We start from the raw sequence: 26,938 nt of genomic DNA, 5'->3' as shown, positions 1-26,938 counted from the left end.
CTTAACTCAGTACAAAAATATGATATGCATCTAAATCACCGTTTAAAAAAGAATTAATAGCTTTTAAAAAGTTCTTAAGTCCTGGCGGTAGAATTGTAAAGCCTAATGGCATTGGGGAGTATTGACCTCTTCATCCTGTCTGAGGAGCATTGCATCGATAGTAACCTGTCACTGAAACTGCTTCTCTGTCTCTGGATCGTGCTATGTAGAGGATGTTCAGAGTTATCCACAATTGACCGTAGCCTACTCAGCGCCCTTCGCTCAGCTACCGATGTTAAACTCTCCAGTACTTTGCCCACGACAGAGCCCGCCTTCCTTACCAGTTTATTAAGACGTGAGGCGTCCCTCTTCTTAATGCTTCCTCCCCAACACGCCACCACAAAGAAGAGGGCGCTCTCCGCAACTGACCTATAGAACATCTTCAGCATCTCACTACAGACATTGAATGACGCCAACCTTCTTAGGAAGTACATTCGACTCTGTGCCTTCCTGCACAAGGCATCTGTGTTGGCAGTCCAGTCAAGCTTCTCGTCTAACTGTACTCCCAGATACTTGTAGGTCTTAACCTGCTCCACACGTTCTCCATTTATGATCATAATATCCATAATCATAATATTAAATAATGAAGGGCTACAAATACTGCCTTGTAGGATACCATTCTCTATGTCATAGAAACATAAACATAACATGCCGACCGCTACTTGGACAGTCCATCCAAAAAAAAAACTCAGAAAAATTATACAATGTCCCCCTCACTCCTAATTTAGTCAAACGTTCTTTCTTCCATATCATTTCCCTTTTCAGTATCAAGAAATACTGCTATTACAACATCTTTATTTAATTGTACTTTCCGAATATCATCTTCCAAACCTAAAACTGAATCTAATGTCATTTCACCCTTCCAAAATCCACTCTAATAAAATACTTTATCACCACTCTTTCCAAAATATAACTCAAGCACTTGATTACCATACATTCCATAAGTTTACATAAATGAGACATTCACGATATAGGCCCTTAACTAGAAGGATCAAATGGGGATTTAATATTTTCACAAAAGAGAATTATATACAATTACAATTTCAAACATCACTCTTTCCTGGGGACACCTGACCTGCATTATTAATAGACTTCTTAAATTCATACAAAGAAATCTCTCCATCAGTGATACAATCATTGCTACAGCTGACTTCCAGCACATCAGGGTATTCATTGAAAAACATCCATACATTGTTTAACTTCTTCACTTAAATTATCCTGATTATGAATCTCAGCAAATGACCCAGCCAGCAACACAACCTTCCCTGTTTCAGTAACAATCATTTTGCCCTCATTAATCAACACTGGAAAATTATAATCCCCACAAATCCCCCCATTTTCTAAATCATATCCCAAACAATTCCAAGTTTAATATCCCTTCCAATATTAACTCCATATAAACTCCAGTAAATCACCTACATCCTCACCACGGCCTTTGCCCTTTTATTGTTAATAATGTAACTCGGAGACTGATGCACCATCACATAAAAGCTCACATTTCTCCCAATTTCCTTCCTGTCCCGTTATAAATCCAAATCCAAACTCATAAAGACAGGAAGGCTGACTGACGTTCACGTAAACTAATCACCCTCTGAGTTCCCATTTGAGCGACAGGCACTATAGCCAATGGCACCAGGGGTCAGTGTTAAGACTGAGCTACGAAAGGCTGGAGGGAATCGGCCCATGAACAGCCCCTCCTCTTCCGCTTCATCGCCATGGCGGAGTTCAGCGCATCTCTTCTGTCGGTGTCGCCGGCCTCGGCGCCCACAAGGACGGGTGTGATTCCCCTTCGCGCCTCGGTGGGTCTGTTTCGGTGACGTCTGTGCTGGCTGACGGAACATGCTTTGACAGGGAGCGAACGAGGTCCAATGACTACAACTCCCAGAAGGCCCCACTGATGACACTGTGGTGTTGTTTAGGGGTAAGGTTTCAAAGCAAAATGGAGGGAAATGTAATGCATTACGTTTTCTGTACTGTGTCGTGCCTTCAATAAAAAAATAAATTAAAAGAGAGATTCCAGCGAGAAATAGATAGAACATAGAACAATACAGCACAGGACAGGCCCTTCGGCCCACAATGTCATGCCGACCCTTAAACTCTGCCTCCCTAAGCTTAAATTCCTCCATATACCTGTCTAGTAGTCTCTTAAACTTCACTAGTGTATCTGCCTCCACCACTGACTCGGGCAGTGAATTCCACGCACCAACCACTCTCTGAGTATAAAATCTTCCTCTAATATCTCCCTTGAACTTCCCTCCCCTTACCTTAAAACCATGTCCTCTTGTATTGAGCAGTGGTGCCCTGGGGAAGAGGCGCTGGCTGTCCACTCTATCTGTTACCCTTAATATCAACCATACCTCTATCATTTCTCCTCTTATCCTCCTTCTCTCCAGAGAGTAAAGCCCTAATTCCCTTAATCTCTGATCATAATCCATACTCTCTAAACCAGGCAGCATTCTGGTAAATCTCCTCTGTACCCTTTCCAGTGCTTCCACATCCTTCTTATAGTGAGGTGACCAGAACTGGACAGAGTACTCCAAGTGTGGCCCTACCAGAGCTTTATAGAGCTGCATCATTACATCGCGACTCTTAAACTCTATCCCTCGACTTATGAAAGCTAACACCCCATAAACTTTCTTAACTACTCTGTCTACCTGTGAGGCAACCTTCAGGGATCTGTGGACATGTAGCCCCAGATCCCTCTGCTCCTCCACACTTCCAAGTATCCTGCCATTTACTTTATACTCTGCCTTGGAGTTTGTCCTTCCAAAGTGTACCACCTCACACTTCTCTAGGTTGAACTCTATCTGCCACTTCTCAGCCCACTCCTGCATCCTATCAATGTCTCTCTGCAATCTTTGACAATCCTCTGCACTATCCACAACACCACCAACCTTTGTGTCTTCTGCAAACTTGCCAACCCATCCTTCTACTCCCACATCCAGGTCATTAATAAAAATCACGAAAAATAGGGGTCCCAGAACTGATCCTTGTGGGTCACCACTAGTCACAACCCTCCAATCCGAATGTACTCCCTCCACCACAACTCTCTGCTTTCTGCAGGCAAGCCAATTCTGAATCCACCTAGTCAAATATCCCTGGATCCCATGCCTGCTGACATTCTGAATAAGCCTACCATGTGGAACCTTATCAAATGCATTATTAAAATCCATGTAGATTACATCCACTGCTCGACCCTCATCTATATGACTGGTCACCTACTAAAAGAACTCCATCAGGCTTGTTAGACACGATCTGCCCTTCAGAAAGCCATGCTGAGTGTCACTGATCAGACCATGATTCTCTAAATGCCATTAAATCCTATCTTTGTGAATCTTTTCCAACAGCTTTCCCACCACAGATGTAAGGCTCAATGGTCTATAATTATCCGGACTATCCCTACTACCCTTTTTGAACAAGGGGAGAGCATTCGCCTCCCTCCAATCCTCCGGTACCATTCCCGTGGACAATGAGGACATAATGATCCTAGCCAGAGGCTCAGCAATCTATTTCCTCGCCTCGGATGCAGAACTGGGAAGTGGCAGATGGAGTTCAACACAGATGAAGAGATTCATTTCTGCAGGTCAAATTTGAACACAGAATATAATATTGATGGTAAGACTCTTGGCAGTGTGGAGGGTCAGAGAGATCTTGGGGTCCATGTCAATACGACACTCAAAGCTGCTGTGGAAGTTGGCAGTGTTGTTAGGAATGGGTCTGGTGTGATGGCCTTCATCAACCATGGGATTGAGTTCAAGAGCTGTGAGGTGATGTTGAAGCTATATTTCTACTAACCTGGACTAAGTAATTGTACCCCAACACGGCAGGGCTGTGGGCTTAGTTGGACCCCACTTGAGAGTCCTATGTTCAGTTCTGGTGGCCTCACCACAGGAAGGATGTGGATACTATAGAGAGTGTAGAGCAGATTTACAAGGATGTTGCTCTTGGATTGGAGAGCATGCTTATGAGAATAGATTGAGTAAACTTGGCCTTTCCTTCTTGGAGCGACGGAGGAAGAGAGGTGACCTGATATAGGTGTGTAAGATGATGAGAGGCTTTGACCATGTGGATAGCCAGAGGCATTTTCCCAGGCTTGAAGTGACTAACACGAGGGGACGTAGTTTTAAGCTGCTTGGAAGTCGGTACCGAGGGAATGTCAGGGGCAAGTTTCTTCCACAGAGAGTGGTGGGTGCATGGAATGGGCTGCTGGCAACGGTGGTGGAGGTGGATACGATAGGATATTTTAAGAGATTCTTAGATAGGTACATGCAGCTTAGAAACATAGAGGGTTATACGATCAGGAAATCCTAGGCAGTCTCTAGAGTAGGGTAGATGGTCGGTACAACATTGTGGGCTGAAGAGCCTGTAATGTGCTATAGATTTCTGTGTTCTGTGTCAAAGACAGGCAGAGGGATTAGTTTAAATGGACAGGAGGACAGCATGGAAAGTTTGGGCCGAAGGGCCTGTGTTAGTGCCGTAATTGAGGGTTTCTGTCCCAACCTTCAGATGCTATTCCCCTCAACAGATGCTGCCTGACTTGACAACGTTCTTGAAAAGTTGCATTCAGTTCCGCTTAGCATTCTGTACAAAGGATGTTTTGTGCTGGAAGAGTGCAGAGGAGATTCATCATGATTGAGGGGGCTTGTGTTCATAAGTCCATAAGGCATAGGAGCAGAATTAGGCCATTCAGCCCATTGAGTCAGCCACCTTTCCATCATGGCTGATCCCAGATCGCACTCAATTCCAGATATCTGACCTCCCGCCATATCCTTTGATGCCCTGACTGATCAGGAAACGATCAACTTCCGCCTTGAATATACCCACACATTCGGCCTCCACTGCAGTCTGTGGCAGAGCATTCCACAGATCCAATACACCTTGGCTAATAAAAAAAAATAAGCTGCTTACCTCTGTTTGAAAATGTGGCCCCAACTTTGTGGCTTTGCCCCACCACAGGAAATACCTTCTCCACATCCACCTTATCCAGTCCTTTTAACATTCGGTAGGTTTCAATGAGATGCCCCGCATTTTTCTGAGTTCCAGTGAGCACAGGGTCAAAGCTGCCAAGTGCTCCTCATATTTTAACCCCTTCATTCCCAAAATCATCCTAGTGAACCTCCTCTGGACTCTCTCCAATGACAACACATCCTGTCTGAGATGTGGGGCCCAACACTGTTGACAATACTCCAAGTGCGGCCTGACTCGTGTCTTATAAAGCCTCAGCATTATCTCGTTGTTGTTATATTCATGGGGCGAGATTGGACTGTGTTGATCTACAGGGGGATCTTGGAATCCGAGTTCATAACTCCCAGATAGTGTTTCCATTGTCGGACAGTTATGCTGCAGTTGTATAAATCTCTAGTTTAATCACATCTGGAGAATTGCATTTGAATACAGGAATAATGCGGAGGTTTTGGATGGTGAGTGGAAGAGGCTTCACAGGATGCTGCCTGGATAAAGTGAGACCGGACAATCTCGGGGAATTTTCTCCGGAGTGGCAGAGGCTGAGGGAGGTCTGACAGACGTTTACAGGAATGTGAGAGGCACAGCCAGAGTGGACAGCCGGGATTTTTTCTCTAAGGAGGAAATGTCCAATGCCAGTGGGCATGCACTTCAGGAGAAAGGGGCGACACATCCTCATTGGTCCTTTTTGCACTATTGAAGTATTTTGTAATTTAGTGTATTTTGTATCTTTTCTCTGCATAGCTGCTGTTGGAAAAAAAAAACAATTAGAAAAGACAATGATGTTAAAAACCTGACTCAGGATGTTTAAAGGAGATTTGCGTTTCAAGTTTTGTTTTACATTCCCATCGTGGTGGGTGTCTGGAGTGAATATCGGGTGGTGGTGGAGGCAGATGCGAAAGAGGCTATTAGATATCATGTGGATGTGAGGAGAATGGAGGGATGTGTTCCTTGTGTAGGCAGAAGGGATTGGTGTAGTAAGGCATGAAGTGACCAGTTCATTTGGTTCAGAACAACACAGTGAGCAGAAGGGCCTGTTCAAGGACAAGTACAGCAAGCAGAGCAGGTAAACTGGATAAAGTGATCCCACTCAGAGAACAGACTGATGTCAGTGGATATATGCCGGCATCACAGTTCTCTCACCAAAGATACTTCACTGCTGGATAGAATGAAGTTTGTGATGTTTATAACGGATGTGGTGAATTGTACTGCTCACACATCTCATCCTACTGAGGAAATTAAAATTATTGTGAAAGCCGCAGAAAGGTATCATGGTGTAACTGGTGTTTTGTGGGAAGCTGTGAATGAAGCTCTGATTTGTGGGGGTTTCTGCATCCCAGTCTACTTGTGAAGATATGTAATGGAATTGAAATATTGAAGTGAAATGCAAGAAGCGTGATTTTACATGGTCAACACATTTAAGCAGTTTATGTCTGATTTGTCAGATTCTTCCGATGTTATATCTGTTCAGGAAACCTGCACATTTTAAGATTTATTCCTGTGCAGGATTATATTGTCATTTGGCTTGACAGGTTAGTTGGTAGAGGGGTGGTGTTGTCAGTTTTATAAGGAAAGGGGCAGAGTATAGCGTTTTGAATGGGAATAAAATGTATCATGAACTTGTGGAAAATCATGATTCAACAGGTATGTGTGTAATTTTCTTTTGTGAAAATATTAACTTTCTGAATCGTATTTGGAGGTTTGGCCATCTACTTTTCTCATGGAAAATGGTTGTAGTAGTTCCCATTCTAAAACCTGGATCTCCGCGTCTGATCCTCCTTCTTGTAGGCGAATATCATTAAAGTCTCATTTATGTAAACTTGTGGAATGTATGGTAATCGAGTGTTTGAATTATATTTTCGATAAAAGAGGTAATTTCACGTTTTATCAGAGGGGAATTTGGAACGGTAGAATAAGACCATCAGACAAAGGAGCAGAAGTCGGTCATTCGGCCCATCGAGTCTGCTCCGCCATTTTATCATGAGCTGATCCATTCTCCCATTTAGTCCCACTCCCCCGCCTTCTCACCATAACCTTTGATACCCTGGCTACTCAGATACCTAGCAATCTCTGCCTTAAATAACATTGGAATCAGTTTGGGTTTGGAAGATCATATTAGGAAAGTACAGTTAAATAAAGATGTTGTAATAGCAATATTTTTGATATTGAAAAGGCTAATAATATTTATTGAAGGATGGACTTTTGATTAATGTTTGGAAATGCAATTGAGAGGGCTATTGTACAATTTTTTCTGATTATTTCTGTTTGGACGTCTTGTAAAGGTATGGGTGGGCAAGTATGACATTGAATTAATTTTTATATTTGGAAGATGGTATTAGTAAAGCCAGTTAAGTATAGATGTTGTAACAGCAGTACTTTTACTATTCAAAAGGCAGATGGTATTTATGGAAGGAAAGAATTTTTATGAAATATTGTAAATAAGGATGGAGGGGCTATTATCTAACTTTGAGTTGTTTTAATTGAATGTTTTGTGTCAGGTATGGGTGGGAAAGTTATATTCAGGTTGTTATGAGATAGAGACTGGGATCCCACAGGCAATATTTATTATTTTATAATTCGTAATATTTTTCTCTGAGACCCATTTTGGAGTGTGTAAATCACTGTATGCAGATGATGGAGGTTTATGGATTAGAGGTAGAAATTTCAATTTTAGTGTATATAGGATGCATTCGCAATTAATAAGGTCGAAAAGTTGGCAAATAGATGGGACAAGTTATGTGTTTTACAGACAGGATTAATGAACCTGCACTTGATTGGAAATGATAAGAACTGATATGGTCAAACTCCATAAAAGGTGTCGGTGGTAAGGTTTCCAGGCATGTGGACGGATAATAAGCTGACATGGAAGCACAGGATCAGAAAATAATTGATAAATATATAAAAAAACATTAAATATTCTCAGTTATCCCTGCGGGTATTCTAGGGTGTTACATGAAAATATTTGTTGACCAATTTTGTTTGTTTAATTGGATCTGTTCTTGATTATGATTGTGGTTTATAGATCAGTTTCATCTTCAACTTTATTTTGTTTGGGTGTGATACAAGCACAGGCTTTGAGATTGTGTTGTGGTGCAGTCAGGTCGTCCCCTGTTTCGGCTTTCCTGGTTGAAATGATGGAGTTTGAATTTAATGTTAACATACTGGATTAATTTAAGGGGGAGGAAATTATCATCCTGTTCAAGGTGCGTTGGAGGACTGTTGGGAACTTCACAAGAAGAGTGTTTTTAGTTTTGGGTTCCTGGTTTCTTATCACATTTGAAATATGGGTTTGTTGGGTTATGCAAAACGTCCCACAGTCACATTCTCGGTAACCCCACCTTGTTTCTTTCAATGCCTTTAGTTGATTATAGGATACACGATTTAATGAAGTCTAACAATTCTGTTCTACCTGAGAATTTGTTGGTTCAGTGTATATTAAGGAAATTATTGAAAAAGTCATTTCCCAGAGGATCAAAATATAATTTAACTGGGATTGTTGATGTTGCTGTGTTATGCGTGAATTATTGGTAACGATAAAGAAACGACCTACCAGCTATTTATCAGGATTTACAGATCGAGCGCCGTCTGCGAGCTGGTCTCTGACACAAAAACACACAGACACATGAAAAGACGGACAGACACATACACATACGTGGACACATATAAACTGAGATGCAGACATACAGAAATAATTTAAAAATGAGTGCAGTTTGCATTTTCAACGTTTTAAGATGGAGGCAGCTATTTTGTGATTTGTTTGAAATGATTCTTCCTGTGGGATAATCTAACGTGCATGTGGGAGTGTCTGCTTATTTAGAGCTGTGACGAGTCTCAATGCAGATTTACAGTGGAATCATATTCAATTGATCAGTCAACTTTGTTGAGACAAACTAACTCCCACATATGGTGTAAATATTAACTCATTAATGTAATCACAATCTGTCCCCGTGGGCATTGCGCGGGTCAGACGTTATCAGGTGATGAGCCGGTGAAATATCCGGTCACCTCGGGGCTTCAGTTCATTAATAAAGCCGCGTCCTGAGCACACGGCAGAGGCGGCCGCAGTGTCTCCGGTCCGGGCTCCAGCTCCTCACATTCACCGCCTCATCTCCCAGGTGTTATTCCCGGGCGGATTGTCCCTTTGACCAGCAGCGGCGGGACATTAGGAAAGTGTGGGTGGGGGGAGGGGGCGTGGAGGTGGGAGTGTAAATGCACCGTCCTGCAGAGTCGATAACTCAAAGGACCCGTCAGATGTCAGTCAAACAACTAGTCCGGATGCCCCCCGCCCATTGGTCGGTAGATACGTCCATTCTTTTTCCCCATTCCCTCCCACCGAACTCACTGCCCGACCTTCCCACACAATGGCGACGGTCTAGTTGAATGCTGGTTGGCTAATCCACTGTCAATCACAGCAGTCTCCGCCTTCCCCTTGAATGACTGGCTAACGTGAAGTACGAGGGCGGGGTTTTGATAGACTGCGGTTACACTCCAACTTGAAGCCGCAGTCCAGCCACTAACTGTACTGGAGTGTGGTGTAGAGAATTGGGACATAAACCCTCACTGCTTCCTTTTTCAAATGAAACCTAAGTTATCCCCTAAAAGTCCTATAGATTGTACGTAACAAAACACAATACCGTGAATTAAATTAAAGTTACTGCTATTACTTAAGAAAGCTTTTAAATAATAACTACACGACCCAGAGTAATGTTTTCCAACACGAACGAAGGAATAGTGGCAGAGTGTGCAAAATTCTAAGTCCTGTCAGTGTAATTCCTTATCTTCTTGTTTTACCCCCAATCTCCCATAAACCCAACAGGTATGTATTCTGTACAGGTGTCTCCTTTGAAGCCCTTTATCCCACCAGTCTGGATATAATTATTAACCCACCAACCCCTTAGCTTCTGATGTGCTAGTTGAAATTTTAACAGCTTTTGTAACTGAACCGCTGTGTGCAGGGACCCAAAAGAAGTGGAAATATAACCCAATACACTGCGTATGAAATAATGTTTGATGAGTTTCCAACTGTAAATCTGTCCTACTGCAAGAATTACCTGTTTTAAGACTCATTAAAACTGAAAAGGCATCTGAACAAATGACAACTTTACATCAACAAATTTCCACCACCCACTGTAAGCCTCAAATGATGGAAACAAATTCTACTATATATACTGATAAATGGTTGGTAAATTGTTTCTTTATCGTTACTTGTAATTCATGAACAAAAAACAGCCTCACCGTCATCTCGGTTAAGTTATCTTTTGATTCTTCTGCAGCAATGATTAACATATCATAATAATTTTCCACAATATACCACAAATCAAGATTGTCCAGCAGAACAGAATCCTGAGACCTCATTAAATCGTGTATCCTAAAATAAACTAAAGGCATTGAGAAAAACAATGTGGGGTTACCAAGAACGCGACAGTGGGACATATTGCATAATCCAATGAACGCATATTCCCAGCGTGATTAGAACCCAGTCCCTGGACAACAAGCTGTGTGAACTGACACCCAGAATCTCTCACCAGCGGGAAACAAAAGGATATAACGTTTTGTGCTTTGCGGAGACCTGGTTGACGGAGGAGACACCGGACCACACCATCGAACCCTCTGGGTTCTCCCTGTTCCCTGGGGACAGGTGGAAACCCCTCACTGGGAGGAGTAAAGGAGGTGGGGTATGCTTCATGGTCAACAATGCTTGGTGTAACCCCCAGAATATGCATGTGCTCCAATCCTTTGTTGCCCAGATGTGGAGCAGCTGTTTAGACCCTACTGGCTGCCCAGGGAGTTCACGGTGTTATCATCACAGCAGTGTACATTCCGCCACAGGCTGATACTGACCTGGCTCTCAAGGAACTGTACGACACCCTCAACACGCTGAAGGCTGCCCACCCAGAGGCTGCCTTCATTGTCGCCGTGAGTTTAATCCAGCATCGCTGACTGAAGTCCCTCCGAAGTGTTGTCAGCACATCCAGGTGAGCGCTCGGGGAGCTGGCACACTCGACCTTTCCATAACGCTTACAAAGTGCTCCTCCGACCACACTTCAACAATCAGATCACTCTCTGATCCGGCTTCTGCCGATGTACAGGCAAAAGCTGAAACAAGAGGCGGCCATAGGTGATCCGTCCACTGTTGGTCCGACCAATCGGTCTTCATGCTACAGAACTGCTTGGATGACATCAATTGGATTGTCTTCCATGATGAGGATGTGACCAAGTTCACGATGGGGTCACGTACTTCACCTGAAAGCGCATCGAGAATGTTCTTCTCCAGAAATCGGTCAATGTCGTTTCTTTATCGTTACCTATAATCTGGGCACAAAAACAGCCACACCAACAATCCCAGTTAAATTATATTTTGATCCTTCTGTAAAATGGTTAACATATCACAATAAATTTTCTTAATATACCAATGAACTAACAGATTCTCAGGCATAACAAAATCCTGAGACTTTATTAAATCGGGTATCCCAAAATCAATAAAGGCATTTACAAAAACAAGTTGGGGTTACCGAGAATGCCTCAGTCGAACATATTGCATAATTCAACGAATCCACATTCCCAGCGTTATAAGAACCCAAGCACCCAAAACTATAACACTCTTCTTGTGATGTTCCCAACAGTCCTCCGACACACCTCTAACAGGATGATCATTTCTTTGCTCCCTCAAATTAATCCAGTACATTAAAATTAAATTCAATCTCTGCAAAATCAATCAGTAAACCTGAAACAGGAGACGACCTTACTGCACCACAACAGAATCTTAAAGCCTGTGCTTGTCTCACAGCCAAACATTTGAAAGTTGGAGATGAAGCTGATCCATGAGCCACAGAATCAAGACAAAATCTAATGAAACAAATGTAAATGGTCAGCAGAGATTTTCATGTCGCTCCCGAAGAATATCCACAGAGACACCGAGAATATTTATTGCTCCTTTATATTTATCAATTATTTTACTGATACGGTGCTTCCCTGTCGGCTCATTGTGCATCCACCTGCCTGGAAATCTCACCACTGACACGTCTTCAAGTGTTTGATCATGTGATTTCAAGTCAAACACAGGTCTATTAATCCTGTTTATAAAACACGTGACTTGTGTTTTTGCCACTGAAAGCTTATGTCCCATCGATTTGCCAACTGATTAATTGCTAATGGCATCCTACATACAGTTAAATTGAACTACCTCTAATCGATAAACCTCCATGATCTGCAAATAGTTATTTACCCACCCCTGTACCTAACTCAGAGAAAATATTATTAATTATAATAAGAAATAATAAATACTGCCTTGTGGGATCCCAATCTCTATCTCAGAAACCCGTGTATAACTTGCCCACCGGCACCTGCACAAGGCGGCTAAATAAAAAAAAATCTGATAAAACTTTACAGTCTTTAACTATGATCAAAAGGCCTGTGTAAAAGCTAAGGAACCGGCATATAAGTAGTGAAACAGGGATTTCGGCTCATCATTATATCCCAGTTATCTGCCTTCTCCAATTCAGCGTTTGGTCTATTGCCTTCTCTGCCTTGGTGATTCAAATGCTCAAAGAGATGGTCGTTAAATACCTGCCTGCAACATGTCCTCCGTCATTATGTTCCAGATGGTAACCTTCAGAGGCAATTATTCCTCAGATCCCCTCGAAACCTCACACTCTTCTTCTGAAAACACTCCTTGTTATTCAGACCTCTGTCTGGAATCACAGAGGCCCAATGAACAGAAAGTGTGGTTCCTTCCAAATGGTCCATGACCACTTGAATTCACCCCATTTGCCTGCGTTTAGCCCATGACCCTGTGATCAGGTACTATCCATTAGCCTGTAAAGATATCCTTTAAACCCACTTGCTGAACTCAACCCTACCACTTTCTATAGTCGCTCCTTCCACATCCCCATCATTGTCTGTGGATAAAATGCCCCCTTTTGGTCTTTCTCCTCTTACGTAAAATCTATGCCCTTGAGTTTTACAACAACCCCCTCGTGCTTGAACAGGCGATCTCCATTTATATTATCGATGCACCTCATGTTCCTTGTCTTCTTTAAGAATACCTCTCAACTTTAGATGTTCCAGGAGAACATTGTTCCCACCAATGCGGTCTCTCCTTCTACCTCAGTCCACACCACACATTCTGGTGAATCTCCAGAGCAATTAAACATCTTCTGTCGTGTCGCACCAGAAGTATACAATTTTCAAGCTTTTCCAACAATTAATGTTTTAAGAAGTCCTTCCAAGAGTTCTGTTCAGTACTTTCCTAATAACGACAGGTATCCCACTGGATGCCTTCATTCTATTTACCTGTCTCAGCACCTTTAGGTACCGCTGTACCTCTGCGTCAATGCTACGCCTTCTGCAAGAAATTCAGAAGGCGCAGGATAGATATATCCCGAAGAAGAAGTATTTTAAAGGGAGGATGTGGCTAAGCAAAAGAAGGGGCGTAGAATATAGCAACTATTTGTAGAAAGCTAGAGGAATGGAAAGCTTTTATAACTCAACAGTATCGACGTTCAGAAGTTCAAAGTACATTTATTATCAATGTATATATACTGCATACAACCTTGAGACTCGTCTCCATACCGGCAGCCACAAAACAAAGAAATCTCCTAGAACTTATTAAAGAAAGAAGACCGTCAAACACCCGATGTACAGAAAAAAGAAACAGATCCTGCAGACAACAAAAGTCAGCACATAACATATTGAACTGAAGTGCTCGATAGTGAGTCTAAAGCCACAGAACCAGTCATAACTGCAGCCGATTCAGGAGCCCGTTTATTGCAGACCAGCGCAGAGACAAGGAAACCCCGCAGTGCTGTGATCTGAACTTACCTGTCCTGTCCTCCAGACCCAATACCCTGACATTTTCAGTCTGCCCTCGTACTTCAACCTCCTGAATCTCAGGTCATTCCACGCCTCTGGTTCTGGGCCGTGCCGCGTCATAACGCTCTCAGCCATCTCAATGCGGAATGCAAAGAAAACAAAGCAGTGAGGACAGAAACGATGAATGTCAGGGTAATCTAGGCAGTAACATAAAAGAGAAAACCAGAAATCCCCTTTTTCAGATATTCCTCACAAAGCGTACAAGAGAGGTAAAGTGGATACCAGACAACTGTAAAATGATGCTGGAGAGGGAGCAAAGCAGAACAAAAAATAGCAGATCAAGTCAATGTTATTTTGCGTCAGTCTTCACCAGCAGAACACCTGAACATCGAAATATCAGACAGTAGAAATGTGTGAGCTGCCTTTACTAATAAGAAGGTATTTGGGAAGCTGAAAGGTTTGAAGGTAGGTAGGTCACCTGGTAGCAGAACAGATTGTTGAGCTAATATCAATGACTGATCTAGAATCACTAAATTCTAGAATTGTTGTAGAAGACTGGAAAATGGCGAATGTCTCTCCACTCCTTGAGAAGGGAGGCAAGCAAAAAAAAAAAGAAAATTATAGGTGAGTTAGCCTCACTCAGGTCGCTTAGGTTGGTAAGTGTTGGAGTTAAAGATGTGATTTCAGGGTACCTGGAGGTACATGACAAAGTAGGCCGATCAGCACAGATTGCTTAAGGGAAATCGTACCTGAAGGATCTGATCTGTTGGAATTCTTGCCTGGAAAATCAGTTGAATTCTTTGAGGAAATAACAGGTAGGATAGAGAAAAAGAATTCTCTAGCTGACTGCCGGCAGTTAAGGAGTAGTAATGAAGGTGGCCTTTTCAGCTTCTCTGTACGTGACGTTGCTCTGTTTATAAAAACTTTAATAATAAATTCAATATGATCCTGTTCTGTGTTTTTAAAAAAATGCAGACAGCCATTTTGTGAACGATATAAAATGATTGTTGATTGCACATCGAATGTGCATGCGGGAGGGTCAGGGGGCTTGGGGTGCGCACGGATTGGGGGTGCAGACGGATTTGAGAATAAGTGCCGAATTAGGGGTGTTTTACAGAACTTGGGGTTTACAGGGATTTGGGGATGTGCTGTGCACAGAAATGGCTTTTTACCAGCGAATGTTGGGGTGCAGGCGGATTCGGAGAGTTGGAAGTTGTGGGCACACACTGACTTGGGCGTGCACACGAGTTTTGGGGTACAGACGAATTTGGGTTAACGTGCGGATCTGGGTGTGCAGAGATTTGGCAAAGTCTGCGGATTTGAGGGCGCACATTGATTTTGAGGAATCAGTGGTTTTGGAGCAATGTCATGGATTTGTGGGTGCGCACGTATTTCAGGGTTGTCAGGATATGGAGGTGTGAAAACTGTCAATAGACAATAGACAATAGGTGCAGAAGTAGACCATTCGGCCCTTCGAGCCAGCACGGCCATTTTGAGATCATGGCTGATTATCTGCTATCAATACCCGGTTCCTGCCTTGTCCCCATATCCCTTGATTCCCCTATCCATAAGATACCTATCTAGCTCCTTCTTGAAAGCATCCAGAGAATTGGCCTCCACTGCCTTCCGAGGCAGTGCATTCCAGACCTACACAAGCCTCTAGGAGAAGAAGTTTTTCCTTAACTTTGTCCTAAATGACCTACCCCTTATTCTCAAACCATGCCCTCTGGTACTGGACTCTCCCAGCATCTGGAACATATTTCCTGCCTCTATCTTGTCCAATCCCTTAATAATCTTATATGTTGCAATCAGATCCCCTCTCAATCCCCTTAATTCCAGCTTGTACAAGCCCAGTCTCTATAACCTCTCTGCGTAAGACAGTCCGGACATCCCAGGAATTAACCTCGTGAATCTACGCTGCACATCCTCTACGGCCAGGATGTCCTTCCTTAACCCTGGAGACCAAAACTGTACACAATACTCCAGGTGTGGTCTCACCAGGGCCCTTTACAAATCTAAAAGGATTTCCTTGCTCTTGTACTCAATTCCCTTTGTATTAAATGCCAACATTCTATTAGCCTTCTTCACTGCCTGCTGCACTTGCTCGTTCACCTTCAGTGACTGATGAACAAAGACTCCTAGATCTCTTTGCATTTCTCCCTTACCTAACAGTACACCGTTCAGATAATAATCTGCCTTCCTGCTCTTACTCCCAAAGTGGATAACCTCACACTTATTCTCATTAAACGTCATCTGCCAAGTATCTGCCCACTCACCCAGCCTATCCAAGTCACCCTGAATTCTCCTAACATCCTCATCTCATGTCACACTGCCACCCAGTTTAGTATCATCAACAAACTTGCTGATGCTATTCTCAATGCCATCATCTAAATCGTTGAAGTAAATCGTAAACAGCTGTGGTCCCAATACCGAGCCCTGTGGCACCCCACTAGTCACCACCTGCCATTCCGAGAAACACCCGTTCACCGCTACTCTTTGCTTTCTATCTGCCAACCAGTTTTCTATCCATGTCAATGTCTTCCGCCCAATGCCATGAGCTTTGATTTTACCCACCAATCTCCTATGTGGGACCTTATCAAATGCCTTCTGAAAATCGAGGTACTCTACATCCACTGGATCTCCCTTGTCTAACTTCCTGGTTACGTCCTCGAAAAACTCCAATAGATTAGTCAAGCATGATTTACCCTTGGTAAATCCATGCTGGCTCGGCCTAATCCTATCACTGCTATCTAGATATGGCACTATTTCATCTTTAATAATGGACTCTAGCATCTTTCCCACCACCCTGTCAGGCTGACAGGTCGATAGTTCTCTGTTTTCTACCTCCCTCCTTTCTTAAAATGTGGGATAACATTAGTCATTCTCCAATCCTCAGGAAATGATCCTGAATCTAAGGAACATTGGAAAATTATTACCAATGCATCCGCAATTTCCAGAGCCACCTCCTTTAGTACCCTATGGTGCGGACCATCTGGACCTGGGGATTTGTCAGCCTTCAGTCCCATCAGTCTTCTCATCACCGTTTCCTTCCTAATGTCAATCTGTTTCATTTCCTCTGTTACCCTATGTCCTTGGCCCATCCATATATCTGGGAGATTGCTTGTGTCATCCTTACTGAAGACAGATCTAAAGTACCTATTAAATTCTTCTGCCATTTCTCTGTTTCCCATAACAATTTCACCCAATTCATTCTTCAAGGGCCTAGCATTGTTCTTAACTATCTTCTTTCTCGTCACATACCTAAAAAAGCTTTTGCTATCCTCCTTTATATTGCTGGCTAGCTTGCTTTCGTACCTCATTTTTTTCTCCCCGTATAGCCTTTTTAGTTAAGTTCTGTTGTTCCTTAAAAAATTCCCAATCATCTGTCCTCCACTCACCTTAGCTCTGTCATACTTCCTTTTTTTTAATGCTATGCAATCTCTGACTTCCTTTGTCAACCACTGTGGCACCTTTCCCCCCTTTGAATCCTTCCTTCTCCGGGGGATGAACTGATTTTGCACCTTGTGCATTATTCCCAAGAATACCTGTCATTGCTGTCCCACTGTCTTTTCTGCTAGGATATCCGTCCAGTTAACTTTGGCCAACTCCTCCCTCATGGCTCCATAGTCTCCTTTGTTCAACTGCAACTCTGACACCTCCGAGCTGCCCTTATCCTTCTCAAATTGCAGATAAAACTTATATTATGATCACTACCTCCTAATGGCTCCTTTACTTCAAGATCGCTTATCAAATCCTGTTCATTACATAACACTAAATCCAGAATAGCCTTGTCCCTAGTCGGCTCTCGTACAAGCTGTTCCAAGAATGCATCCTGTCGGCACTCTACAAACCCCCTATCCTGGGGTCCAGGACCAACCTGATTCTCCCAGTTCACCTGCATGTTGAAATCCCCCATAACTACTTCGACATTACCTTTGCCACATGCCAATGTTAACTCCCTATTCAACTTGCACCCAATATCCATGCTACTGTTTGGTGGCCTGTAGACAACACCCATTAGGTTCCTTTTGCCCTTACTGTTCCTCAGTTCTATCCACACAGACTCCACTTCTCCTGATCCTATGTCCCCCCTTGCAAAGGACTGAATCTCATTCCTCACCAACTGGGCCACGCCACCCCCTCTGCCCGCATTTCTGTCCTTACGATAGTACGTATACCCTTGTACATTCATTTTCCAGGTCTGATCTCCCTGCAGCCATGTCTCCGTTATCCCAGTTTGAAAAGGGTTCTGGACGTAAGCCTGGAAATTATAGACCTGTCAGTTTGACATCAGTTATGGGTAAATTAATGGAAAGTATTCTTAGAGATAGTATTTATAATTATCTGGATAGACAGGATCTGATTAGGAGTAGCCAGAATGGATTTGTGCGTGGAAGGTCATGTTTGACAAACCTTATTGAATTTTTTGAAGTAGTTACGAGGAATGTTGACGAGGGTAAGGCAGTGGATGTAGTCTATATGGACTTCAGCAAGGCCTTTGACAAAGTTCCACATGGAAGGTTAGTTAAGAAGGTTCAGTCGTTAGGTATTAATGCTGGAGTAATAAAATGGATTCAACAGTGGCTAGATGGGAGATGCCAGAGAGTAGTGGTGGATAATTGTTTATCGGGATGGAGGCTGGTGACTAGCGGGGTGCCTCCGGGATCTGTTTTCGGCCCAATGTTGTTTGTAATATACATAATTGATCTGGATGATGGGGTGGTAAATTGGATTAGTAAGTACGCTGATGATACTAAGGTAGGAGGTGTTGTGGATAATGAGGTGGGTTTTCAAAGCTTGCAGGGAGATTTATGCCGGTTAGAAGAATGGGCTGAACGTTGGCAGATGGAGTTTATTGCTGAGAAGTGTGAGGTTCTACATTTTGGCAGGAATAATCCAAATAGAACATACAGGGTAAATGGTAGGGCATTGAGGAATGCAGTGGAACAGAGAGATCTAGGAATAACAGTGCATAGTTCCCTGAAGGTGGAGTCTCATGTAGATAGGGTGGTGAAGAAGGCTTTTGGAACGCTGGCCTTTATAAATCAGAGCATTGAGTACAGAAGTTGGGATGTAATGTTAAAATTGTACAAGGCATTGGTAAGGCCAAATTTGGAATATTGTGTACAGTTCTGGTCACCGAATTATAGGAAAGATATCAATAAATTAGAGAGAGTGCAGAGACGATTTACTAGGATGTTACCTGGGTTTCAGCACTTAAGTTACAGAGAAAGATTGAACAAGCTATTCATTGGAGCGTAGAAGGTTGAGGGGGGATTTGATCGAGGTATTTAAAATGTTGAGAGGGATAGATAGAGTTGACGGGAATAGGCTGTTTCCATTGAGAGTAGGGGAGATTCAAACGAGAGGACATGATTTGAGAGTTAGGGGGCAAAGGTTTAAGGAAAACACGAGGGGGTATTTCTTTACTCAGAGAGTGATAGCTGTGTGGAATGAGTTTCCTGTAGAAGTAGTAGAGGCCAGTTCAGTTGTGTCATTTAAGGTAAAATTGGATAGGTATATGGACAGGAAAGGAGTGGAGGGTTATGGGCTGAGTGCGGGTAGGTGGGACTAGGTGAGATTAAGAGTTCGGCACGGACTAGGAGGGCCGGGATGGCCTGTTTCCGTGCTGTGATTGTTATATGGTTATATGGTTAAAACCCTACAGCGCAATACAGACATTTCGGCCCACAAAGCTGTGCCGAACATGTCCTTATCAAAGAAACTACCTAGGGTTACACATAGTCCTCTATTCTTCTAAACTCTCTGACCCAACCAGGAGAATCTTATGAGACCCGATCGTTTCCGCCTCCACCACCGTCGTCGGTAACCTGTTCCACGCTCTCACCACTCTCTGCGTAAAACAACCTATCCCTGACCTATGCCTTCTTCCAAGCACCTTAACACTGTGCCCTGTCGTGCTAGCCATTTCAGCTCAGGAAAAAGACTCTGACTATCCACACTATCAGTGCCTCGTATCCTCTTATACACCTCTATCAGGTCACCTCTCATTCTCTCTCGTTCCAAGGAGTAAAGGCCGAATTCACTCAACCTACGCTCATAAGGAATGATACCCAATCCAGGCAACATCCTTGTAAATCTCCTCTGCACCCTTTCTATGGTTTCCACATCCTTCCCGTAGTGAGGCGTCCAGAACTGAGCACAATACTCCAAGTGGGGTCTGATCAGGGTCCTCGATAGCTGCAACATTACCCCACGGCTCCAAAACTCAATCTCACGGATGATTAAGGTCAATGCACCACTTGCCTTCTTGACCACAGAGTCAAACTGCGGAGCAGCTTTGAGTGTCCTATGGATACGGACGCCAAGATGAATAGTCTTACAATTAATACTCTATCCGCCATCATATTTGACCTAATGAAATGAACCACCTCACACTTATCTGTGTTAAACTCCATCTGCCACTTCTCAGCCCAGTTTTGCATCCTATCAATGTCCCGCTGTAACCTCTGACAGCCCTCCACACTATCCACAGCTCTTTGACACATACGGGATGAGATGATTAGAACATACTCACCCCTACCTCTAGACTGCTGAGTTTGATGGCCACGCATTAGGGTTAGGGGTGGACCTGGACGAGCCCCCTGATGTTCTGCCTGTGACTGTCACCGAGGAAAATGGAGGGTTTCTTCAATATGAAAATGTTTATTCATCACCACAGACAGACATTTGACCCTCTCGTTAGAATGCGCCAAGCACAAACTACATCGAGAGTTTATATTCTTGAGGAGAATGGCAACAGTAGGTGATTCAGTACAATTTCACAAGCTACAATGACATAATTTACTTCAATATTCAGTGTCTGACAAATGCTTCTGTCACAACCACGGATTCAGCAGCGCGGCAGATTCGGCAATTGCGCTCGCGAATATGCACGTGGCAGCCAATTATTATTTCATTGTGATCGTATTTAACTTCATTCGTCCCGTCGTAGTTTTTGTCGAGACTTGAACTTAGGACACAGCAACACTTCGCTTTCCGCCTTGCTGTGAAATTGGACTGTTGAGTCACCTGAATCTGAAGACTAGCGGTCTTCGTTTAATTCTCACTTGTTCTTTTCAGCCGCGGTGTCGGCTTCGTTTTCCATTTGAGAGTTTTAGTTCACGGCCTGTTTGGCCGAGCGTTTTTGTTTGCTTTTCCCTTTGACATTGTTGGCGTTAAAGTCTGTGCGCTGTCGAACTGCTTCAGTGTCTCTCGCTGCGCACTCTGGCCGTGTCCGCACCGCTGTGACAGGTTCCTTTGAAGTTCATATTTACAGTGGAAGCACAATTAATTGATAAGATACCTGTCAGGTTCAGTCACCTTTGTTGGGACAAACTATCTCCTACAAACGGTCTAAATATTAAATCTTTAATTTAATCACATTCTGTCACCGCGGGGATTTCACGTGTCTGACGTAAATGGTTTGTAAATAATTACAAAATCTTTATTTTTACATCTGTTGAAATCTGTCCCTGTGGAGTCGCTAAATGGTTTTAAAAACCCCGGGCAAGTGCTGCCTCGACATGTCATTCCGAGAGATCACCTGTGGCACAGACGGATCATTGGACAGAGACAATGTTCTCAATTGTCCATAGGTACCTGAGTGTGCAGAAAATATTGTTCGTGTGCATTGCCGTCATTGGAGTTCCTGGTGAGTGAGCAGAGCAATTCATGTTCGGTATTTTTGAGTGTTTACTGGTGTGATGATGTTTATGATCATTTAACAAGCTTTTAACTTGATGATCATTGTGTACATCTCCGTCAGAGGTGTCGATCCTGTCAGTTCAACATTCTGATATTTCATATTTAACGACAAGCGGAACTAAACCTCTGCCTCTCCTCTAACTCACGGGACCGACTCGAACGTTGTTCTTGCCTTTAACGGGACGTTGTACAGAGTTGCTCCAGTGCTGGGGACAAGCAGCTCTCCGGGAGGGTGTGACGGGGAGGATTTCAGTGGAGCCTTTTCCAGAGCAGTCCCATTGCTGGGTACAGGCAGCTCCATAGAAAGGTGTGACAGGGTGGGTTTAAATGGGAATTTTCCCAGTGCTGGGGGCAGCACCTTCCAGGGAAGTTGTACCTCGGAGGGTTTTACATCGTGAAGTTCCCAGTTCCTGAGCTATTGATCAGAGAGAACCCCTGGTCCTGTGTTTTACGTCTCGTTAACAAGTCTGTCACAGTCCGATCCTACTGTCTGTTGGTCAATGATTGGGTCTGATCACCTGAACCAGTGTTGACGGATCTGCTAACGTGTGATATCGAACTGAATTGCGCTGTAGAATTAATCCATTAACTCAGCCTCAGGTTACTAGCTTGTCTTTGCTTTCCCTCTGAGATCCGTCGGGAATCGGGGCCCCGATTCGTCCAGACGAGGGATCTCGGACCGAAACTAGAGTTTGTTCAATTCCATGGTAGCTGCCTGACCTGCTCAATTCCTCCAGTATTTTATGTGCGTTGCTCCCTTCTGTATCGCTTCTCGGCCCCGTCAGATGCTGAGTTTCCAGAGACCTGGTCAGTCACGGTTAAATCAGTGAAACCGGCTCCATCAGCGACTGGAATCGGGATCAGCACCGATTGTGTAGTTCGTGCAGTTCGTTTTTATCGCCGAAGTTTGCCCACACAGCGTCTTAACTCCACATTGAAGAGGGCAAGTTTGAGACACTGTGACCGCTGTCTGATGTTGAATTAGCAACGGTTCAGACTCTAGCACTCCTGATCTTCAGATGAAAACCGATCCGTTGTAAATTTCCGCAGAATGTGTTCAGTCATGTACAGTGGATGTTCTTTCTCTCTCTCTCTTTCCAGTAAATTTACTGGCGATTGTGATCCTGTCCAGGGGAAAATGCGGCCTCTCTACCTGCACCACTCGCTACCTGGTGGCCATGGCAGCGGCCGATCTGCTGACGGTTGTTACCGAGATCATTCTATTTGAAATCAGTTGGTATTATTTCCGGTGGAGTTTTCTGGACATCACCCCTGTGTGCAGTGTTATCACTGTATTGAAGTTCACAGCCATACAATGTTCTGTCTGGTTCACCGTCACTTTCACCGTTGATCGGTTTGTCGCCATTTGCTGCCAGAAGCTGAAAACAAAATATTGCACCGGGAAAACTGCGGCTGTGGTTCTAACAACAACCGGCGTACTGACCTGTCTGAGAAACGTTCCCCGATACTTCACGCGCGAACCCGCAGTGATCATCAATAATGTACCGTGGTTCTGTATTACCAAGGACAATTATTTCACTGACCCCGGGTGGGTGGGATATGACTGGCTCGATACGGTTTTTGTTCCGTTCCTCCCTTTCGCTGTGATCCTGCTGCTCAACGCTCTGACAGTCAGACACATTTTAGTGGCCAGTCGGGTCCGTAAGGGGCTGAAGGGTCAGAGCAAGGGGGAGAACCGCAGTGATCCGGAGATGGAGAGCAGGAGGAGGTCTGTGGTTTTTACTCTTCACCCTCTCCGGCAGCTTCATCCTCCTGTGGATGACGGCGGTTTTAAATTTCATTTATTATCAGGTCTCAGGAAAAGGATTCAATTTCAATGTTTCTGAATGGATCTTTATGTACGTCGGTGTTTTGCTGAAGAATTTCAGCTGCTGCACGAACACATTTATTTACGCGGTGACTCAGTCGAAATTCAGGGAGCAGGTGATCAGCGCGGTGAAATATCCGGTCACCTCGGTGCTTCAGTTCATTAATAAAGCCGCGTCCTGAGTACAAGCCGGAGGCGGCCGCAGTGTTTCCGGTCCGTGTCCAGCCCCTCACGTTCCCCACCTGATTTCCCAGGTGTTATTCCCAGGCCGATTATCCCATCGTCCGGCAGCTATGGGACATCAGCATAGTTTGTGTCTGGGGTGGGGCAAAGCACCGTCTCTGAGGATCAGTATCTCATTGGACCGGGAAGATGTCAGTCGAAGAACTGCTCCGGAAGGCGCAAACCCATTGGTCAGTGGATATTTGCATCTATTTCCATTCCCTTCTACCATCCTCACAGACCGACGTTCCACCATGTCGGCGGCGTATAGTACGATTGTAGTTGGCTATTCCAATATTATCACAGCAGTCTCCGCTCTCCCTTGAATGATTGGTTAATGTGAAGGAATAGGGCGGGATTTGAATAAACGACGGTCGACATTCCCTCTTCAAGACGCTGATGCCGCCACCATCTGGACTGGAGTGTGGTGCGGAGAATTGGGAAATAAAACCCAGGCCGCTTCCATTGTTTTTCCATTTGAAAGGTAAATTACCCCAAAGTCCCAGAGATCGTACGGAATGAAACACAATATTGTGAATTAGATTAAAATCACTCCCATTACTTCAGAAAGTTTTAAAATAAAATCTAACAGCCCCCGAGGACTGTATTGGAGCCTCCAATTGATTTTCTTTCTGATATGCTTCACAGTGAATTAAAATGTGTTCAACTGTTTCATCATGACAAAACGTACACGACCGAAAATGATGTTTACCAACACGACATGAAGTCACATGTTACCGAAGTCACCTGTTTTAAGACTCATCAAAACAGAAAGGAATCTGAACGAATTACTACTTTATCTGGGCAAATTTCCTTCACCCACTCTAAGCCGAAAACAGATGGCAACCAATTTTGCCGTATGTTCTGATAAGTGCTAGGACACTCACTTCCCTATCCTTTTCTGCAATTCAGTCAGAAAAAAAGTGCTCCACCAACATTCCCAGTCAAATTATCTTTCGATCCGTCTGCAAAAATGGTTAAAATGATGAACCTGTTTAATGATGAATGGTTCACATATCATAATAATTTTCCTTAATATACTGATAAGCTAACAGAATCTCAACATGACAGCATCCTTAAACATTATTAAACTGTCCAACCCAAAATCAACTGAAGTCATTAGTAAAACAGGGCGGGGTTACCGAGAACGCGACAGTGGGACATATTGCATGAACCAACAAACCCATATTCCGAGCGTGATAAGAGCTCAGCCAGCCAACACTAAAAGCACTCTTCGTGACGTCACCACAGTCCACCAACACGCCTTTAACAGGATGATCTTTTCCTTGCCCCATCAAATTAATCCATGTTATCATCAAGTTCAGCCGCCGCAGTTGTCAGGGTGATTGTACAATTTCAAGCAGTGAGGCCTGATAGGGCACGAATCTACTGCACCACAACACAATTTCAAAGCCCGTGTTCTGAATCACACAGAGGCATTTTAAAGTAGAAGATGAAGCTGATCCATAATCAAGAACAGATCCAATTAAACAAATATAAATGATCAAAAAAGATGTTCGTGTAGCACCCCAAGAATACAGACATGGATACCTGAGAATATTTAATGCTCCTTTACATTTATCAATTATTTTACTGATATGGTGCCTCCGTGTGGGTTTATTATCCACCCACGACTAGAAGTCTCAGCACGGACTCGTCTCCAAGAGTTTGATCATATAATTTCAGATCAATGGCAGGTCCATTAGTCCTGTTTGTAAAACACATAACTTGTGTTTAGCTACCGAAAGCTATTTGCCTATTGTTTAAATATATTAATCGCTAAATGCAGCCTCCATACACTTAATTTCAAATGTCTACCTCTAATCCAGAAAGCTCCTTCAGCTGTACATTGCAATTTACCCACGTATTCTCTGAGAAATAGCATTAATCAAAATATTATGCAATGAAGAGTTGCAAATACTGCCTTTTGGGATACCATTCTCGATCCCATAGAAACCAAAATGTATCTTTCCTACCTTTACTTGCAGAGACCGTCCAAATTAAAATAAACTCAGAAAAGATGATACAATCTCCCCTCCTGATGTCCATAATTTCATCAAAAGCCCTTCCTTCCGTAAATATCATCTGCCTTTTCAATATTAAAAACACCGCTATTACAACTTTATTTGACAACACTTCAACAGTATCAGTATCGTCTTCCAAACATAAAACTCTACTTAATGTCATTCTACCCTTCCTAAACCCAGTCTGATAAAACGATACATCACCTCTCTTCCAAAATATAATGCTAGATTAACAAACGTCCCATAAGTTTACGTAAATGAGACGTTAACGATATAGGTCCATAACTAGAAGGATCGGGAGGGGGAGCTATATCGTTAACGTCTCACATATGTGCTTAAAATTAAACACTTTAATGCCCCTACGCATTGAATGAATTAATTCTGCTACAGATCCCACATACGTTCCATTCACATTCAAAAGTGGGACCTGTGCTGTCGGAGGGGGGAATCAGTGTTTCATCACCCTCCGTCTCTATCCAGTCTCCTTCGGATACGAGTCCTCCAGTCCAGGAAACAAAAGTCGTTAATCCTTACTGCCGCTTCCCAGGTTAATCACGTCCTTCCTGTGGCGCCGACCCGAGATGCACACAGTACTCCGGCCGTGATTTCACCAGCATGGGACAGTACAGCAGGGGAACAGGCCGTTCCGCTCACTGTGCTGTTCTGATCCAATTGAACTATCGTTTCATGTTTTACTAATGTTGCAACACACATCTCCTTGAACCATTCTGAGACAGGTTTAACATTGCAGAAGCGAATTGTTCTACAGTAGCAGTGTCAGGGAAAGGTAGAAAAGTACACGGAATTACAAACTAAATAAATAGTAAATAAACAAAGACTAATGAGGTCGTGTTCCTCTGTTCACCTTAAACGCTCGCCCTCTAGTGTTAGACATTTGCTCCTCAGGCTGTCTACGCTGTTTGTGCCTCTCATATTCCTATAAAACTCGGCCCGCCTCCCTCAGCCTTTACCATTGCCGAGAAAATATCTCCAGATTGTCCAATCTCTCATTACCCTGCCGTGTCCTCGTAAACCTCTTCTAACCACCGTTCAAAGCCTCCACATTTTCCCAACAATGGAATGCAGTGGAATGCAGATTTACAAAACTGTACAAAACCTGATACTGGAACTGTGCGCTTCCACTACAAAAGACAAGGAGGCCTTACATCATCTTGAACAACCCGCCATCGTGTGTACCCATTTCTGGGAGTTATAAATTAGGATCCCAAGATCCATTTGTATATCCAGAGAACAATCTCGTCACATGGCACAAGACCCTCAAACTCTCCCACCAAATACTGTATCGCTTATGCAGTTTTCCAGCGTAAAATATCATTTTGTATAT

This window comes from Hemitrygon akajei, chromosome 26 (genome assembly GCF_048418815.1).
Source record: "Hemitrygon akajei chromosome 26, sHemAka1.3, whole genome shotgun sequence".
In the NCBI taxonomy this organism is placed as follows: domain Eukaryota; kingdom Metazoa; phylum Chordata; class Chondrichthyes; order Myliobatiformes; family Dasyatidae; genus Hemitrygon; species Hemitrygon akajei.
This window is presented reverse-complemented; position numbering follows the sequence as displayed.